We start from the raw sequence: 16283 nt of genomic DNA, 5'->3' as shown, positions 1-16283 counted from the left end.
GCGAACAGAGGCGAAGGTACGTAGGCTTAACGAGAGCTACTATGACCTACTTACACTGGCCGTGTGTATTAATCAAACTTCCAATGGAAGTTCGACGTTAGAAAATAAAATAACGTTAACACGGAAGAACGTATTACGGGGAACTAATAATCGTAATACCATAAGTCAGCCCGCTGACATTTATCGCGAAACAGAATTTCACGTTTATTACCGTAAAGAATCTTTCCTTTATATCCTTGTTTTGTATCTTTGCTTTACTAGATACTTTTTAAGGGTTGAAAGCACGCGATTTACATCGTTATGATTTTTGGCACGCCACGTAGGAAGAAACAGGCGAGAAGTTGGAAAAAGTGAACTAATTTGGCGGGAAGAAGAAGAGAGATCAAGATATTCGGTGGAACGTGAATTTCAGGGAATTTAATTGGGATTCCCTTCCGCGCGACCTGAAAACTGGACCTTGCTCGTTTTAAGCGGTTCTCTGTCGCATACCGCGGGGACACGCGTTACCACGAATCGTCCGGACGTGAAAAAAGAGAAGAGGCGAGGTGACCGACGAGACGAAAAATAAATCCCCGCGGAGAGAGAACAGAGTGGCTCTCCTCGCGCTTTTATCTCTCGTCATCACTTTCTCCTCGCCGCGTGATTTACGCTACTCTTGTCTTCCTTAATTAGGTTAAGGCTCTCTCGTCCCGCTGTTTTGCATCCGGAGACAGGGAGAAAAGGAGTCCCCGCTTCCGATACGACCGCGAAATCCACTCCGACACCCTTGTTAAACATTAATCGAGGCGCTGTTCGCATTGTACCACGCCGGAACGATTTATGCCCCGAACCGTCGAGCTCTTTCAGCCAAACAGCTTTTCAGAGAAATTTATTACATATTTACATCGGTCCTTCCTCGCAATGCCGTTGTAACGACGTTGTTCTTTCTTCACGGCGAATCGTGTTTTTTTACGCGATGACGCTCCAAGAATGGTACCGCTCGAGTTTGAGCAATACACCGCGTGGCGACACGTAGCGAAACATTTCGATCACCTTGGATTCGTAAACAGATCTTTTATCTCTAGAAATTCGACAGAGTTTAGAACGTCGGTCGTTCTAAACACCCACGAACCAGTAATAATAGAAGTCCTATAAATTTTATGCTTTCAGTGGTAGAAGGATTTGGAAATTTTCGATGTGCTCGTTGTTCGATAGCGTAACTAACTTCACCTTCGAAATTTCTATGAATCTTTGTAATATTCGCGTTGTCGCCAAAGCTCGTAAATCTTTCCTCGTCCAGGTGTTTTCTCACAGTATCCACGATGGCCAATAAAAAATATAGCAGGGGGACTGGCATCGTTTTAAGTAGTATACGCCTTCTACGTCGCGGTTGGTCGGCCATTGCGTAGTTGCAGTCGCCGAAGGCCGTTCTAGGTCGTTCGGTAGCTGCCACTAGGCAATGCTTCTCAAGCTGCTTACCTTACGCAGCCGATTCGACGTGACTTTTGTCCTTGCCAGGATTGAGAACGCGATTTGATTCGATCGAATCATGGCATGATCGTTTTATCCATTGTACGTAAGCGACGTACGATCGCGTATCACGTGGAAATTGTTAATACGTTACCGATTAGAATTTTAAAAATAATTCAAATTTCAATCAACTTTTTATTACTATTATTATTATTCTTATTATTATTACTTATTCGTTAATATGGACGAGATAAACATTCCGTTACAGTAAGCGTACAATTACACGACTGTAACGTGAAATAAAATGTATTGGAACGATATTCATCCTTTTAATCGCGCGATGAACGTTTCATACTTTTAGCGAAAGGTTAAACTCTACCTTCTGGGCGTTGGTGTTTGGTTTTCAACGGGAAGAAATATTTCGAACGTAACGCGAAATCGACGTCGTGTGTTTCAGGAGAAACCTCCTCGTGATTGCGAAACCGCAAGGCAAGCGGATTGTTTCGGATGCTGCTGACAACGAGGCACACATCCCGGTACGGTCACGAGGAAAACCTCGAAATTTATTAACTTGTAAGGTACGTTCTTGCATGTGCAACGCAGCCACCCAGGACTCGATAAAACGTGCTTTCGTTACTTTCTCGTCGGTCCCCCTTTTTCCTTCCTCTTCATGCAGAGTTACACGCCGCTTGTGCTCGCTCGTTTATTCGTTGGTCGCGCGATAAAACTCGTCCGGATTAAGGCGGTACGCCTCCCATCGATTCTCGCGAGGAGGCACCCTTTTCATTTAAACTGGCTGCCGCTCGTAAGAAATGACGTTGAAAAAAAATCCGCCCGCAGATACACTTCCCTTTTAACGATCGCACTTAACCGCGACTTTTCTCGCTGACGCTCGCTGTCTGCGAAATTTGCGATCGCGGCCGCGATGCTACGAGTATAAATACGAAACCTTTAACAGCGATGTTTGATCTCTTTCTTTCTTTCTCCGCTTTTCTTTTTTTATAAAACTTTGAAGTTTCTTTGAGCACCGTTATAAATTTCCCGTTATTACGCGTACAGTTTTTTCGTTTTGCTTTCGTTATTTTCATCAATTAGGAAATTGGGCGGTCCTATGTTTTTACGTACTACTCTTCCGAATTCTCGTTTCTTCGGCCGAAAGAGATCCTACGCTTGTTAATCTACGCGAAATTTATTTTCGACTATAGATCCGATCCGATCTAGAATTTTGCTGATGTTGTTTACAAGTCGCATGGCAAAACAATTCCAATATTTCCCGAGAAGTATGTCCAAACTTTTGGCCAACGTTCATAAATCATTCCTGTTATTCGACAGTGACGTTACCGTTTTCACCACGTCACGCGTACGCTGTTCCAAAAATGATCGTTTCGGAGCAGTTGCGTAATTCCATTTAGATCGTAACCAGTCAACGATACATCATTGTGGTATAGCGCGCTCGAATACTTGACCGGTCAGTCCACGACAGAAGCATCTAGCAATGACGTCTATTTTCCGCGATTCCGCGGACATGCGAGCCCCGACACTGTCTATGGTCAACTATAAAGGCCATCTGTTCGCTTTTAGAGTCCCCTTTATACCAGCGGTGACGTCATTACGCGCACAGATAAACAGAGACGAACACCCACTCAGCATCGCTATCGTTGCTCGTTGCTCACCTTTTCCACTTTGGTCACACGTTCCTCTTGGTTCAGACACGTTCGCCAACTGTTTCTCTATCCAAGATCTCCATCATCGAATTTTGTTTTAACCGTAACCGGTCACCGTCGCTTCGTGGCTGTGCTATTATACGACCGGCATTTAACGACTGTTCGTCTAATTTTCGCGAACCGCCTTTCCGAGGAATCTTTCGCGCAGCTGGAGGTGCTTTTTGGCACGGATAACGCGGCTGGATTTATTGTCATTCGTAAATCAATGGTTACGCCAGTTTCCTGCGGCTTTACGAAGCGTTCCCGCGCTCCGCCATGCGTTCACCGACACCGATTCTCTCGCGCTTCCATTAATTGTGTCACTTCTAATGACCTTTCTCTTTTAACTACACGACGTTTAACGTTGCTTTCTTAATTTATGCCGGATGATTGGACCGAATGATCAATTAACGCGATCTTCGAGTATTCCCTTCTTCTGCTTTATCTACGCTTATGTTTCTTGTACAGTATCTTGTACAGAGGATTATTACATTTTGAGAATTTTCCTTAAAAAATGAGGTAGAAATGCTTTCTATGTCAACCGTAACATTTTAGTATGAAAATGCAGCGATATACATGAGCGATATATATCAAAATATTAGACCCTGCATTCTCGGAATTGCTGAGAGTGAAATAAAGCTTTTTAAAAATTCGAAGAAATTCAACTGAAATTTAGCGTAAAAGAAAAACAGCGCAGGGGATCGTGGAGACACGGAGCTCTAGTCGAAAGCTAGAAAATTAGCGAGCGTGACGCGAACGCCCCTCGGTGGCGTTCCAACGAGTTATCCCGTTTTCACATTGGCCCGTAGCCAGGCGTCCCGACGCTTGCCGAGAGGGTGGACCGAGTCCGGCCGAAGACGGCGTCCCGGCGTCGAGCGTCCGTCAGTGCGTGTGTGACATGGCTGCGAGGCGCTACGGCGACCTAGACGCCCTCCACATCGCGATGTGAACATACCCGCAGCGTCCTCGAACGATCGCTGAACGATCCTTCCACGTTCCTTCTCTGTTGACGATCTTCTCTATTCTGTCGCGTTGTTCTGCTTCGCGACGTTTTTCACGCGATAACACAACACGGTATATCGTGATCGGATCGCGACGACCTACGACCTCGTTCGAAGAAATACTCGAAGAACGTCTTACTGCGAACTTCGAGCGTGAAAGTTGGTCGCAACTTGGTCGACGAACCTGTAAGAAATTTCGAGAACGAACTAGGATACAGCGTCGCTAGGAGCTGGTATTATCGAACACGATCACGTGAATTCTGTTTACGTTTCGAGGACAGTGCGCCTCGGAGTTGTGGGTGGAAACGCAGGTTGCGCAGAGTGACGAGAAACCTCGCGTGGTGTGAGTGAGAAGCGGGTCGAGGAATTGAGGATATTGCATAACTGGTGCGATAGTTGAGAACGCCTGAAATTTCGTCAGGGAAGTTAAAAGAGGGGCTTGGAGAGTTGGAAAGTGAACGTAAGTTAGAAGTGATGTGTAATTGGGGTTGGTGAGATCGTTGCGGTTTCATTGACATGTTGGGGACAGAAAGAACGGTACATCAGACGAAGTGGAGAGTCGAGTGGTTGGTTTTCATTATCGAACCTTAGAATCTTGTGTGGTTGTGTCTCGCGGAAACGAAGCCGAACGTATCATTCCTGCAGCGAGACGATGTTGCATTCCCTGTTGTAAAGAAATCGTCGAGGAGTGAGCTTTTCCTCGACGTTGTACATAAATGCTCACAGATCGTGGACCACAAAGTATACTTCTATTTAATGGACCTTCATAGGTTAAGAACTGTATAAACTACTATTATTAAATTACGATCGTTAAGCGAGAACGTTTGCTTCGTGCGACAGAAAGTGTAAATTAGTGAATCTCAGAAGAAACATTTCTCTCTCTTTCTCTCTCTCTCTCTCTGAACCAATTTTCGTATTTATATTTTCATTTAAAAAAAGGCGATCCGTGTGGTATCAGTTTTGGAACGGTAGAACCCCGTGGGTCGTCCAATTTCCCTTTCAAATAACTGTGATTCTGATGACTATATAGACGAGGAGGGTGTGATATATCGACGAATCGGGTGACACATACGCGGTGAGATAAACATGTCATTGATGTATTCCGCGGTATTAGCGGTGTTTGAGGATGACCGACGTTATCCAGGATTTTCAGTAATACCGGGCCGTGCGAATGATCGGACCGGCCAGTGCGTGTAATCCGCTGGGGGCGCTTGTCAAGATCGTTTCGGCTGTCGTGGCTTGACAACCGCCTGGACAAGTTATGTCGGGCCAGTGACGCGAGCAAAAGTTTGGAGAGAGGCCGATGCGTCTGTCGACGAAACGGTGGCTTCTACTCCGCTCGAGTGAACAAGAGGAAGACAACGACGAAGAAGCAGAGGAAGAAGAAAAGGAAGAAGACGAAGAAGAAGAAGAAGAAGAAGAAGAAGAAGAGGAAGAAGAGGAAGAAGAAGACGAAGAAGAAGGGGGGCGTGCTTGAGAGGAGCGCGTGCAGCTCGTTCGACCTGCTCTCTCGTCGTTTGCACGCGTGCAGCTCCCTGTGGTGTGCACGTGCGTGGCTGCGTGCGTGTGTATAGTGCAGGAACCGACGATGGAATATCGGTGAGGTCACGAGGTCACCGCAGAATGCCTGAGCCGAGGGCGAAGCGCTGTAAACACTGTGACGGTACGGCACCACTTGGCCTCGACGGGTGTGCGGCTTTCTCCACTGCGCACGGGGAACACTTGCTCCGTTTCTAACTCGAACGTCCAACCCTTCTGACTAATCACATATTAATAAAGTGTCTTTTTTTAATACCAATGTCAGCTTCTTTTAATCTTACGCTCTAACTTTTATTAATCCCTCATCCAGGTTTGTTCGTCAGCTGCTGTATGAAGATGTTTGGCATTGCTCGTTGATGTTTGTCTCGTGTGTTATTGTAACGATGTTGTTATTGATATTTTAACGATGGATTGGTTTGTAACGACGCAGTGACACTGTTTATGCATGAAGGTTTCTTCTGTTTGTTTTTTGTTTTTTTTTTCTTTTTAGGAATTACGGCTTTAGAGATTTGTTTGACACCGAGGATGTTTGAATATACCTTAGAAAGGTCGGGATATTAGGACCTTTGGGAGTTGTAACACGAATGATACCTTCGTTCTTTTATTTACAAATATAATCTCTTTCGTTAAAGAAACAACGTTTGTTTATGATGCAATCATATCGATTATTACAAACCATACAGATACTTACGTTATATTATAAACAGTCAGAATTTTGTATTTGTTATTATCGCCAACAACACGTACTCTATCGAATAAAACGTATCTCGCCAAAGCTGATGTTAGTGTTCGAAAAAGAGCATCACGAATGTATCGTTAAATTGCTTGTTTCTCGAATTCTATCCTAGACTGTTGAGAAAAGCCAGATGGCGGGATCGTAAAGCGGACGAAAAGTCGTATTTCCGGCGAAAAATCTGTGTTAATTAGGGACACAGAAGAGACCATTTTATCTGTTCATTTATTCCGCGGCTGTGGCCGGACACTTGGACCAGGCTTGAGGCAGACCAAGGCGAACGCACATAGCGCATTCCGATCGGATGGCAACTACGTCCAACTACATTCCCCTCCGCTTCACCCTCGTCTTTTGCCTTTCCTCTTCTTTCGTCTCTCGCGCTCCGTACCGCCAGTATTTTTATCCTCGGTTATTCACCCTCTTATCTGCGAATAGAGGCGCCCCTTATCCACCTGGATTCATGCCTTCTTTCCGCATGTGTCACTTCTTATCCCTTCTGTTCCCTTCCAATTTCGTATTTTACCAGTAAAATCACCTCCTCGAACCTCCTCAACGATCACTTCGTTTTTCCTTTTTAATTCCTTTCATATTTGATCAAAGACGATGACGCAAGAAGCGTAGATTCGCTGTTTATATTTTCAAAGCAGAATGTAGCAAAGTCGTGGTATTTTCTTGCAGGAAAATGGGAGTTTCGGCGGAAATATTTGCGGAATCGGGCTCGGAGTGTCAAGAGATGTTAGTGGCGGGGCGATTTATTTGAATTTCTTTCTCGATCGATCGTCTATGCAAACAGCGAAGCGGCCGGGAATGGTAACGATCACTTCGGGTATTGGCCTACATTTTTTCCCGGCGATTTCGCTTCGCCGGTCGTTTCGCTGCCCCGTATCTCTTTTTGTTTTTCGAAACGTCAAAGCGCCGTTCGGCCAGATGGCCGCGATTAAAAAAAGGATCCCGCTCTCTCTCGCGCGCGTCTTACGTTTCCGCTAACCGGACTCGGCACCGTCTGCATCCAGAATTCTTAAACAAAATTTATAAATACGCGATGTCGGCTCTACGTTCTTTTCCGTGCGATGTGCGCTAGGTCTACATCTTGTAAACACATTTTCACGGACGCTTGCAAGCTCTCGTTTCGCGCTTTGCTACACCGATAGCGAAACGAAGGGATGTTATGAGATTCGAATTTTACGTTCCAAATGCCAAGGTCCTGGGTAGGAATTTATTGCACGAAGAACAGATAGATAGTCTCGGCGAGCGTTCTGTAAAAAACGATTTTTCATTCTCCCGCGATCCCGAGCATCATCTAAGCTTCGATCGTCCAGTCATTTCAAACAGATTCTACCTTCTACTTTTTTCTTTCGTTATTCTTATGAGTTACGTACTCGGTGACAGTTGCGTTTTATCTTCTGTTCTTCGTAGGCCAACTATGTTTATTCCTTTACAAATTGCACCATTAACGAAAAACATTCTTTTAAATCGACGATATCTCGGTGTAATTATACGAAAAATCATACGTTTACCACTATAATCATGCCAAGAGGGAGCCTATATTTGCGAGCTACGAGTGTTTAAGTTGGTCAAAGCGTTTTTATTTTTATACAGTCCTTCGTAAGACTAATTACACGTATATATATCTAGTGGCTGCGAAGTGGAGTCGATAATGGGGTCTAACTCGAAAAGACCCAGAATACACGGGACGGATTGTAAAGCGACAGCCAGACGGTGATGTATGGTACAGGGACGAGTCGATGATTACGAGGAATCCATGCCTTCATCTTTTGAGGGCCGCATCGTTAACGAACGTCCGCCCCTTTTAATTACTTTCTTCATTAATCAGCAAGGTGGCCCCGGTGTTATAGGTCGGTGACCTTTCAGGAGGAGCAAACGCCCTGTCACGAGTTAATCGACCATCCCAAGAAACCTTTTCGACGAAAAGAAATCTAGTCAACTGTTTCACTCTATTCTTATCGGTTAGTTCATTTTCAGTTCGATTTCACGTATCTTGTCTTCTTCCACCTTTTTCTCTTTTTTTTTTTTTATGTATGGACTTTGACGATGATTAGTCTAGTCGGCTTATATATTTCTGAAAGACTTGCGAACGATTTTACAAAAGATTCCAGGATATTGAAAGTTACGATTCGCTCGATCGACATTTATTACCAATATTACCATCGATCGGAGCAGGACCGTTGAAACAACGGGCATTAAAAGCACGATACGCAAATTCCACGTCGATGCATCAACGTTTAATAATACGCAATTGGAAATCGTAACGAACTACCGTTGTTAGATCATTGCTTTGATTCGATTTAACGTGGCATTATATTACGAAAATTGAAAAACACAGTAAGCGGCAGTTACTTTCGTCCAGAGCCATTGAAAAATGTCATCGCCAGATGTTTTGAACCTTTCGATCGCGTCGAATGCTCGAGAATGATCGTCTATTCCGAGTCTTCTTCTTTCTCTTTCTTTTCTCTTTCTTTACGAGATCGTTCTTGTTCTTCAGAGAGGAAAGTTTACCGAGGGACAGTGAAATATCGTATGTTCTGGGCCGTACACTGTCTTTATTTCCGCGCCTTTTTATTACCCGTTACGTAAGCCCGGAATTATTTCGATCTTTATTTTCTTCTTTCTCGGTTTCTCTTACTTTTCGTTGCTTTTGTGATATTTCTCAAGGCCACGGAATCGTTATAAAATCGCGTGGGCGAGCTGGACAAATGTTCGATCATGCGACACAGGAATGCGTTGAACGTCTATAAATTTCCATCTAAAAATGTCCAGCTTGTTCAGGCGCACATCATGTCTTTCAAACTTTTTGTCTTACCCCTCACTCTTTGCCTCTTCACGCTAATTAAAACTTGCCACGAGGATACTTTGAGTCTAGCGATTAGAACGATCGAGACGATCTGATTCGTTGCGCTGATTTTTCAGTAGAACCAAAGGGAAAACCGGCCTGGCTGGTGTTTGATTTATAGGGACAACTTTCCAGCGCGAATGGCACTTACTTTGCGACAATTTAATAGACTCTTAGATATCGAACATGGCCGAAACGTATATCTAGATCTGTGAAATTTGCTTTATTCATTGTGAAATGTTTTTTACGCGTCGGAATTAGCCATCATACAAGAACATATGTGAAACCGAATTAAGCGTATTTTTGCTCCCGAAAGGGTTCAATTAAAGCGTTGTCGACTTGTCGGATGGAGTGGCACTAAACGCGTGTCGTAGGTTCACGAATAACGTCCGTAAATTCAGAGTCCAACAGCTGTCGATGGAAAACTAAATCTAAATTTAATCCTGACCAGTCCGATGAGATTCATTCTGGACAATAGACTTCCAACCTTTCAACGTCTCCGAAATGCCAACGGTTAGAACAATCCATGGTGCGCGTACGCTTCTCCGGAGTTCTTTCAATAAAGTTATAATAAGAAAAGTTATAGCAAGGAAGAAAACGTAGATTCTGTATTTTAAGCTTCCGATCAGGTTTATAACATTTCGCCTTCTATTAAAAAAAAAAAAAAAAAAAAAAAAAGAAAAGAAAAAATGAAATGAAAGAAGAGAAAAGAAAAGAAAAGAAAAGAAAGACAATTTTCCCCAAAGTTGACGCTTAGTACCAACTCCAAAAGAAAATCGTCTCTTAGCCAGGCTCCTCCAAATTCTCTCAACCTTCGATAATTTATCTCTCTCTCTCTCTCTGTAATTGTCATACCGCGAATGGGTCGATTGTTGCTTCCAAGTATTTTCAACCCCAAATCTACCTTTTATCGAGTTCCTCGAATTTGACGAGGATCGTACCTGCGACATGACCTTCGCAGGATTGTCTGGAAGCGAATTTGGCAGGCCGATGGTCTAAGGACGCCTAGTTCGATTATTTATCGGGACGGTATGTACGATGCGTGGGCAGCGGTCGCTCGTGTTCTCGCTGCTTTTCATTCGCTGGCCACTTTCCAAACGGCGACACCCTCACACCTTTTGCTCGAACACATATTCACGTTTGTGGACGCCGGTCTGTTCGTGTGGCGCATCACTGACACGCGTCTCGTACGCGCACCTCGTGTTACAGTTACGTCGTAGCGATTACGTACGAGCTCGCACGCGCGCTACTCTACCTTTTCCACGTTTTCCCCTCCCCCTTCCTTCTTTCTCTCTTTCTCGCTTGGCTCCATCCCTCTATGCTCGTTTGTCGTCATTCTTATTCTTTCACGAGTTATTATCATTGAAGCTGTGACACTATGTTCGACGAGTTAGAGACGATCTCTAAATTCATGGACGATGGCATTGAGAAGATCATCCACGGATATTGATCGTCTTTCTGGAATTTGGGATATTTTTGAAATTCTGTAACTTTATTCTATAAGAAACTCAGTGAAATCGATGTTTGAACGAATTGTGTGACGACTCTGGTTTCGAGAGATGCTGTAAGTATTATAAAATCTTTGCCATGTTCACGGAAGTTTTAAATAGAGGAAGGACGTAAAAAAGATGAAATGTTAGTTTTATTTCTTTATCGTTGAACGTTGAAGGAAACAATGTTGAGAATTAAACTGCACTCGGATATTTTAAACTAGAAACTCGTTACTTTTGTTTTACGACAGGTAAATCCTTGACGACAGACATCGGAATATTCTTGGATTCGAATATCATATTCCGGAAGTATGGTCGTCCAATAAGAAAATGCACAATGTATTAATAGATTTTCTTTAAAAATAGTTTCGCTATGCGCCAGACGCGCTGAAACAAATTGTAAAGCTGCTGGCCTTTTCTAGGATTTATCTCGTCAGTCTCTCAATTACTCCACGGGAACGCGGAATCTTCTTTTTCTTCTTTCTCTTTTTCCTGTCTTTCCTTCTTGCTCGCCCGTTTCCATAACAACGAGGAGACGGTACGTCGGTGTTTCTTATCACAGAAGATCGGTCGAGGAAAGAAGAATCAGTCTGCACGACAGAAAAAGAAACTTTCTATTCCTGACCACATGATTAGGCTTATTTATGGCGATGTAGAAAGAGAACCTAGTACGAAGATACGACGATGAATGTTTCCGTTTCCAGAAATCACGGAGTTATTTGACAAGAGCGACGCTACTTGCTACTTTCATCCCTCTTTTACTCTGAGAAACATATCTTGAAATTCTATTATTTCTTCGAACTTCCTCCGAATTATTTTTCACGAACATCAAGTCAAGATCAAGGACAACCGTTACGTCAGACCTTCCTGCTAGCAATTTGCCTGAGAAATTAGACCTTCGTTTACAATTTATCTACTCTCGGAGAATTTCTTCCGGCTCATTCGAGAGAGACGCATCGCCGGAAAAATAACTAACGAAAAAAAAAAAAACTAACGAAAATAAAGTAAATGTGTATCGACGTCGCGTCGCGTTCAGTGGCGCAGAAGCGGATCAGCGATCGTTTTCAAACAATCCGCCCATAAATTGATCCGCCTCTTCGATCAAGCTATCGTGGCGGAAGACAGGGCTCAGAGCAGCGAGAGAGGCTGGAGGAAAAGAGAGTCGTTGACGATGGAGACAGGTGGTGCGGTAGTGCGAGGCGGACGCGACGATGGCCGCCTTTATCGAACGAGATCGAAGATAATCTCGCCATCTTTTCCCTTCCCGTTTCTCGCCTCCTTTCTTTCAATTGCTTTCTTTCCTCTTTGTGTAACCATCCCCCACCCTGTATGTCGCGGCCACAGGCGACCGATCTCCTGTTGCTCTTGGCAGCCATACGCGTGGTTTACGTGGTAACAGCTGTGCTCGCACGCACTTTACTCGCGCAAAACATCGCTAATGGACCGACAACCTCAACCGAGTTAGCCTCGCTTACGCGTAAATATAGTGAAGCGACCAGGTCTCTCTTTCTCCCGTTCTTTCATCGCACCTCCGCTCCCATCTCTTTCTTCTCCTTACCGCCCATCGGATCGCCGTTGTCACCGTCGATGAAATTTATGGCAGCGGGAAAGTTTCTTCGTACACGTTCGGGCGCCTCGTCGTTGGCTCTCTCGGTGTTCGTTAAATTTTCCAATCACAAGTTGTACGATTGTCGTATCGATGGGCGCGAAACAACAAAGTTGGTGTACAGATCTGGGTAGTAATCAATTAAGAAACGCTCGATACGAGTGGGAGCACCGTTTATTTGATCGGAATTCTGCTCTACGCATTATTTGGGTCAGTAGATTTCTGCTGGGATTTACTGCTCTTTTGGTGTTTGGAGTTTCCGAGCAGAATGAATGGAACCATAATAAAAGGAAGCGTAGGCACGTCTTTTGATTAAACAGCTGGATTATTCGCAGCTGTAAGTCTTCGATCGAGAGGGTCGTGCTAATACGTATCGATACGTATATATACGATAATACGTATCGATCAACGTGAGAACTTGGAACCCTGAGCCAAACTCGAGTTACTTGAAAACGAAACTCGCGTGACAAGAAATTTGTAACAAGACGATATATACCATTTCCCAAAAAGTATCAATTAAATTGTATTATCTCACGAACAAACTTACGTCCTTTGAACAAAGACAGCAACCCTTTGAACGCCCTTTGAACAAAGACCCATCTGCTATCGTAAAGGATCCTACCTTATACGATTATAGTCGTTACGATGATAAACGATATTAATTTCGTTTGATACAAATGACCTTGCACTTTTGATTGTCATCATATCATAAAGTTTGAGGTGATCGTGGATAATGGTGCGAAGCAAGCAGATTGGTTGGGTGTTTGCGCGCGCACGCCTGCATACGGGCGCGAGATGTGTGCCGAAGCTAAACATTCCGCGGAGCGTTCACCCTGGCATTGCTGTAAAAATAAACGGATTGCCAACGGTGTATATCCACCTCGTCCCCGAAGTCTCCGTTTCATTTACGATACCACTGAACCGAACCCAGCGTTGCTTCTCTTCCTGCAGCCACCTCCTTGGTCGGAGACCTTGCACCTGGTCCTTCCCACAGATAAAAGCGAATCGAGTTCCGGAGAATCGGTACGTTCTACCGAGTTTATCAACGTGACATTGAAATTCTTGTTTTTCTTCTCTCTCTCCTCTTTTTCTTCTTTCTTTCTTTCTTTCTTCCTTTCCTTCGTTTTGTATCATAGTCGAGGAAATCGTAAATCAAACGAAATAATCTACGAGACAGCGATAACTTGGAAATACGAGGATTCTTCGATTGTTGAAAAGTATTTGTTCGAGAGATTTTGCTAAACAGTTTTCTTTTTCTTCGCGTTTTTATGGCTGTCTGACCTTGAAACCAGATGAAATAGACGAACGTAGAAACGTGCTATAGAACGAGTCTTACTGTCAGTCGTAAAAGTGATTTAAAAGTGCAGCATAAAAGATTTCGAATAGCGAAAGATAGATGTATATGTGACCTACTAGTTTAGCGCCAGACGATCGCGTCCGAGATTCTAAACTCTAAACTCGCCCGACCGAAGAATAAACATTACCGATTATAACTCCACCTAACTAGCGTTGATTCATTCCTCGGAAAGAAGAATTCCGCGAATAAAGAGGGAATTCGAAGCGGAGATTTCTTCGTGGCGAAATAAACGTGTTAATCGTTTTGACGAGTGATCCGAATCGTCTGACCTTCCTTCGTGTCTCGAGATCAGGCATCTTCCGTGAAAACGACAGCGCGGACGAAAGAATATGCAGGCCGAGACGTGCCAAGTGAGTCAGTGAGTTGGATAGTTCACGAAATTAGATCGCGCGGATTATACAGCGGCCGGCTGTTCGCGTTGCTGCATCGCTGTAACCGGCATTGATTCATCGGCCCATCGTGTGCGCGCAGATGTTGCCGCTGTACAATGAACTGTAGGCAGTTAGTGTGGCGCATAAATCAAAGTTCCCTAAGAATTCTCTGGCAGATTAAAGATTTACAAGTTTTGTCTGTAATTTAGAGGACGCGAATCTTATTGATTTCATTCTGAAAATAGTGACATCTGTATGATACAATTGTTCGATCTGACGAATTCTAAAATAATAAATTTTAGATTTATTAAAAAGGTATCAGTTCTATTGGTTCGTAGACGCCACGCGTAACATTCTCGATAGGGTTCGATAACATTTCGCGAATCGATATACAGTTAGAAAATACTCGATTCGCTACGTGATACCGCGTTTCACGTAGACGTAGACCAAGGGACTATAGTAATTCAGTCGGAGAACGTAAGATCGGATGACACAACACGCGCTTAATAACACAGATTAGAGAACGCGGCTGGAACAAGGGAACAGCAAATGAAAAACGACGATCGGTCAAGATATGACGACGTCTGGCACAGACTTGGCTTCGTGTCTAGGAAGCGACTCCTCTTTGCCGTTGTAGCCCTTAATGAGCCCAACACGAGAGTAGTCCAGCCTCTTTAATTCTGTTCCTTCTGTCAACCGCTTCTCTCTGCTTCTCGCTGTCTTCTACCTCTTCTTCCTCGTCTTCGTCTTGGTCATCTTCTTGGTCTTCTTCTTCCTCTTCTCTGCCTCTCCACCCTCATCTGCATCGCCGGCTCGGAGCATGACCTGGATGGTACCCAAACGAAATACCATTCTCGTCGCTTCCTTTTTCGCACGCCATTTTGGAGAATCGATCGTCGCGTTGCTCCAGTTCGCTCGACTGCCACCACCGTGCTTGTTCGGGTAAACAGCTTTGTGCCTGTCACCGGGGATTAATGAACCACGATCGTCCATGATTCCTAAATTCGTTGGATTTCGAATTTGCTATTTCTTCTCATTTTTCCTTTTTTTCTCTCTTTTGTGCGTTCGTTTATTCGACCGATTGTCAATTCTTCAATTTCACTAGATAAACACATATGGAATTAATATTCGAATTTCAATAAATAAATGACTTATTTCCGTAAGTTAATTTATCATAAGAGGACGATGTCACGTTTATTTTCGATTTATGGAACATCTCGTTTTAATTTTTGTGTTCTGCAAATATCGGATTACACGTTGTACCGGTTGAACACGTTACGTTGATTTGAATTGTTTTTCTTGGATATCTTTAATTCTCATTAAAGCGAAGAACAAGTTCAATAATCCGGGAACATCGATTAGAAATTAGAAGGAACTTGTTGACTCTGGCCGGTAATTTGCGAGTTTTCTTCGCGGTACTGTATCCCATCGGAGGCAGCAGGCAATTGGACATCAGTCGTGTCGAACGGTCGATAATGGCAATCGTCGATCAGGAAATGTCACAATGCCACAATGTTAGAGCAACGTTGCGAAATAATCGTCGAATTTCGGAGCTTACGAGATCGCATGAACACCCTGCACATCTTTCGCAACTTGCCAAAAGCATTTCCATTGTACATTTCCTGTTACACTTTCGTGCACGAGCGTCAATGCTGATAGATAAAATTGGCTGCCTTTCGGACGCGTTGTCGATCGTTTCGCCTCTTCGAGAAACACTTTTGGCCAATTTGATCGTTAAACGCGCGTTTATTTATATTTAAACGAGCAACGTCGAAGCGTGTCGCCACTCTCGAAATTATTTGTTAGGGATATCGTATCGATGAATCGAAGAAACTTCTGCCGGCTATTTAGATCGAATTGCAGAACATACAACTTTAGAAAGGTAGATCGAAAGAAGTTGTAGTACCAATATAGCACTGTACAAGAGTATAAGCACTACGAACCGAAGATACTAACTGTGTCATAGGCGATAGCTAGAACGACAGCTCGATATTGCGTGGAAATGGGCGAGTTTATCGAGCCATAACGTCTCAGTATCTCAGTCTCTGAGAAAATTGGAAGCTACTCGCACACTCGGATATTATTGCCGCGATGACAGCCGTCTTTGCGATTCGTACCAGTCGAGGTACTCGCTTTAATGGCTCTATAACTTCTTTATGTATCAAATTGAACTGCGATCACGC

At 43.9% G+C, this 16283-nt stretch overlaps 1 protein-coding gene across 5 annotated transcripts in view; it reads left to right on the top strand.

Annotated features, from left to right (window-relative positions):
- The window catches only part of LOC126867506 (myocardin-related transcription factor B-like), a 247804-nt gene that overhangs the window by 25771 nt on the left and 205750 nt on the right, over positions 1-16283 (top strand). For 4 of the 5 annotated variants that reach the window (XM_050622225.1, XM_050622313.1, XM_050622051.1 and 1 more), the window contains one exon: positions 1907-2027. The exons of the other annotated variant lie outside the window; for it this stretch is intronic. The gene's annotated coding sequence lies outside the window, so the exon portion shown is untranslated. The remainder of the gene's footprint in view (positions 1-1906; positions 2028-16283) is intronic. 5 annotated transcript variants of the gene reach the window in all.

This window comes from Bombus huntii, chromosome 1 (assembly GCF_024542735.1).
Source record: "Bombus huntii isolate Logan2020A chromosome 1, iyBomHunt1.1, whole genome shotgun sequence".
NCBI lineage: Eukaryota > Metazoa > Arthropoda > Insecta > Hymenoptera > Apidae > Bombus > Bombus huntii.
This window is presented reverse-complemented; position numbering and strand designations above follow the sequence as displayed.